Source organism: Adiantum capillus-veneris, chromosome 27 (genome assembly GCF_014529385.1).
Source record: "Adiantum capillus-veneris isolate H3 chromosome 27, ASM1452938v2, whole genome shotgun sequence".
Lineage (NCBI taxonomy): Eukaryota > Viridiplantae > Streptophyta > Polypodiopsida > Polypodiales > Pteridaceae > Adiantum > Adiantum capillus-veneris.
In genome coordinates this window covers 40606493-40610902 of record NC_140957.1, presented here as the reverse complement: position 1 = coordinate 40610902, position 4410 = coordinate 40606493, and the positions used below count along the sequence as shown (strand labels likewise).

The 4410-nt window shown below is 47.4% G+C and overlaps 1 pseudogene; it reads left to right on the top strand.

Moving 5' to 3' along the window:
* The first annotated feature begins 3386 nt into the window (after positions 1 to 3386).
* Positions 3387 to 3823, top strand: LOC147421833 (PHD finger-like domain-containing protein 5A pseudogene; annotated as a pseudogene).
* The last annotated feature ends 587 nt before the right edge of the window (positions 3824 to 4410 follow it).

Sequence of the window (4410 nt, the reverse complement as noted above, 5' to 3'; positions counted from 1 at the left end):
TACGGACTCTTTTAGAGTTTTCATGGTGAGTTGCAAAAGAGGAGGCCCCAACATGAGGACTTTGTGGCCAAGGGCGGGAGAGGTGATGAATATCATAAGGTACTATCGACATGAACGATAATCACCACTTGCATGCAACAGCTTAACAATCATCTCTTATGCAATGCCTTCGCAATCACCTCGGCCCCATATTTTAGCAAGAACAAAGATGAAGAGTGTGTGTGTGTGTATGTGTGTGTGTGTGTGTGTGTGTGAGAGAGAGAGAGAGAGAGAGAGAGAGAGAGAGAGAGAGAGAGAGAGAGAGAGAGAGAGGGAGAGAGAATGAAGTTCGTCTTCCACAATTGCGGGATCATAGTCGAGGAATATTTTCTCAAAAAATAGCCTTTTGGTCATGCGTCAAAAATGATTTTGATACGCCAATGTCCTTGTTCAACAATCCCTACCTCTACCTTCTCTAGAGTTCCACAAAAGTGGGCCTGACTCTTCCACTGGGCAGCGAGCTCTGCATGGAGGGGTGTGCATGCTCTCAACCAATCTAGCCAATTACTCTCTCTCTCTCTCTCTCTCTCTCTCTCAGACTCAACGCCACCTCTATAAGTCAGTGACTCCCTCACTCTCAGCAACCGAGTTTAGTGAGTTTTCAGTGTCGTGTCTCTTGTTCACTCGTAGGGCTTCTCTCTTTCACGCACTCTCAGAGTCTCAGAAGCAAGTCAGACTCTCTCTCTCTCTCTCTCTCTCTCTCTCTCTCTTAGAAAAAACCTCTAGAAAGACATTTCCAAAACATCAGATACAAGCCCATCCAAAAGACCCAAAAGTCCCTCAACATCCATATTATTAATGGCCTCAACCACAGTGGCAATGCTCGGAGCATGCATCTTCTAAGAGTTCTATGATAGAAGTCAAATTCATGTGCCTTCTTCCTCTCCTGGCTTATGCACTAATTAGACACCTCTTCACTTCTTAATAGTAGGAAATTGGTACGCTAATTCTGGTTCTGCATATCCTCCTTGCGTCTAAACCTCTATGGTGGTGCGGGATCTCATACGGACAATGTGAGAGTGAATGGCGCATGAAATGCAGTACTGCAATTTGGTGTAAATCTTGGGAAGTGCCTACCCATAATAAATGCAAGTATCCTGCACATCTCGCACAACAGCTTGTTCAACAATGTTCCTTACAAGAAACTGCTTCAAAGCCTTGTCCTAATTGCGCACAGTTGGAGCACCTGATGGGGTTGGCGTGGCCTCTTCTGTGCTTGTTACGTCCATCATTGTGGCTCTTGAACACCGGCTCTGGTTGACTTTCGGGGTGCTTGCCCTTGTGGCAAGTAGCTTCCCACCACCTCAGCAGACCCTCAAAGTGTGCCTTGGCCATCATGACTTTTTCAGGCCCCCGAGTCTGCCCCCCCTTTTCCCCCGGGTCCATGCCCCCCCCCCCCCGTTTGCAGCTTGAGAGAGAGAGAGAGAGAGAGAGAGAGAGAGAGAGAGAGAGAGAGAGAGAGAGAGAGAGAGAGAGAGAGAGAGAGAGAGAGAGAGAGAGAGGCACATCCGCTGGGTTGGAGAGAGAGTGATGCTGCGTGGGCTAGTAATTGACGTGTTCCGTTTGAATCCCCCCTCCCCCCCTTTTGAGTGTAGCAAAGAGGGAGTCACGAAAACCCTTTTGCTGATTTGAGACAGGTAGGCAGCTGTTTGCAAGTCACACCCAGAAGAAAATTATGTTAAAGACAACATCTCTCCAAACCATTCTGTTTTGTAACAAATGCTAAGTGTTAAGGAAGATCAGTCTACCTTTTTGTTGAATATGGTGATGGTAATTACTAATTGCTGCATTGAGAATGGACATGAGCATGTCTTCTTGCTCACTTTTCTCAAAGCTTCCTAACCCTTCAAAGTCAAGAAGCACATACAAATAGTGTGACTCACATCTTACAGTCATCCACACACCATCCGTGCATCTGCCTCTAGCAGGCAACCAGAAAGATGGTTAAGAAGGTAGGACTTGCCACTACTCTATTTACCCATGGAGGATATTACTTTGACCTCTCCTTTCCATCCATCCAAAATGATATCATACGGCCCAAAGTGCAATAGGGATGCCAATGAAACTGCATCTGAGAAGGTCGCATGTGATGGGATCTGTAGGACATTGACCATTGGTTGTAATGTGTTGTTTTTTGCTCGGGCAATCTGTAGACACAGAAGCCTTTACATCCATTTGCCCAATCGACTGGGAATCCTTACTGTCAGAAACTGCTCAAGATAGGAGCTGTTCTTAATGGTTTCAATTGACACCTGCATTTTCAAGTATATTGAACACTTTACCCTTCTTTTTAATCTTTCGGAGAGAGAGTGCAATAAGTTCTTCGAAGTTCTTCTTGGCTCTGTGATCATCCGAGCGGGGGCAATTTCTCTCTCTGTGGAGCAAAGTGGAGGATTCACTGCATATAGGACGGGAGAAAAGGAAGTAAATGGGTGTGTGTGTGTGTGTGTGTGTGTGTGTGTGAGAGAGAGAGAGAGAGAGAGAGAGAGAGAGAGAGAGAGAGAGAGAGAGAGAGAGAGAGAGAGAGAGAGAGAGAGAGAGAGAGAGTCCAATTTCACTGCAGCACGATGCTTGTGACCACTGATCCCCTACCTAGTCCTGCGGTCAATTGGAAAAACCCTGCTGAGGTGGCGTTAAGGGGGCAAGTGCTTCTGCTTCCTCTCTCTCTCTCAGAAATCAAGGTATATGCCAAGGTGGAAAATGAGGGGATAGGAAAAATGGGCGAAATGCCAACTGCAGGAAAGCAAAGGGCTATGGATGTCGAGAGGGGGACCCAATTCCGAGGAGGGGAGGGGGGGGCTGGGAGCCTCATGGAGTGTTTGTGAGTCTGAGTTTCATGTGTCGTGGACGGAAGGCTCCATCGCCTTCCCTCCTTCACCTCCTGCTGCTGCGTATTGCCCTCCTCATCACGGCAAGCAGAAGGCCTTGGAGCGATGGCATCCTCGCTTTCCACCATCTCCTCGCCTCCTCTTTGAACCGGTCTCCTCCTTGAAGCAATCAAAACAGAAGCCGACACGACACTCCCGACCCCACTCTGCGTCCCACCTTACCCTCTCTGCCCCTCACTCTCGCCATCGTTGACCTGGAATCACATTCACAATTTCACATACGTTGGAAGCGTGCCTACGCCCTTCGCTTACATCAGGAAGAGAATCCTTCTGTCTCTCTCTCTCTCTCTCTCTAAAAATTGAACTGTCTAAAACTGAACTCTCTCAATGAGAGCGCGCCGGCGTGCGCTCTTTGAGAGAGTTCAGCTTTTAGAGAGAGAGAGAGAGAGAGAGAGAGAGAGAGAGAGAAAAAGAGAGACTCTCAGCACATGTGGGGCAAGCGCACATTCATGAGCAGCCATGGCAAAGCATCGTCATGATTTGAGAATGTGTCGCAAGCAGCCGGGCATCGCTATAGGGCGACTCTAGGAGAAGTGCGATGGCAAGTGTGTGATTTGAAATTCATACGTGCACCCCTGTACTCTGGTTCGAGTGTCCGATGAGTGCAATTATGGCTCCTTCCAAAAGCATTGTGTCATCTGCGGAGGTGCCAGCATTTTTGATGCTTACTACTGCAAGAGTGCACCCAGTAGGAGAAGGATAGAGATGGTTGCCCCAAAATTGTGAACCTTGGCAGTGCCAAAACTGTCTTGTTCTAAGAACGTAAGAAGTATGGTTTCACACTCTTGCAACCTTTTGCTTTGTCGTGCCTTATGAGGTTGGGGGGTGTTGCATACATACAACTGAGATGTGTCATGCTTATTGTGGGCTATGATAGCATGTTCTTGCAGATGTAAGAGTGCAAAGAATGACACTTTTTAATTGTGAGGTTTGCACCCGTTCAGATAGATATACTGTATTGATGTTAAATTATCTCCTATTGCTATTAGATGTTGCATAGTTATTTCAGAAAATACTTTTCTTTCCACACACACACACACACACACACACACACACACACACACACACACAGTCGAGCGAGTGAGTCCAACGCACGATTGCGGGAGCCGGAAGCAGAAGCAGCAGAAAGAAATTAGGAGAGGAAACCAATAGAGATGCCATCGAAATTGTATCCCTCACAGATAGTGCAAGGGACGACATCGACCTCGGCTTCACGATTCTAGACAGTGAGCTGGACGATAACGCGCAGGCCCTTCTAGTCCTTGGCAGTCTCCTTAGTGATGTCCTCTTCTACCTTCTTGGGCGACAAACCCAGAGGCCCGATCTTGGGCGCCCATGAAGAGGCAGCTCCAACTTCCCCTCCTGTTAAACGAACAAAAACTACCTCCTTATATTCTTTCTGTCCTTTCTTTATCAACATTGCATCTTTATCATGGGCGCAAAACATGCATCACTCAGCTTCATGTCTACCGTCTAGTGGAGT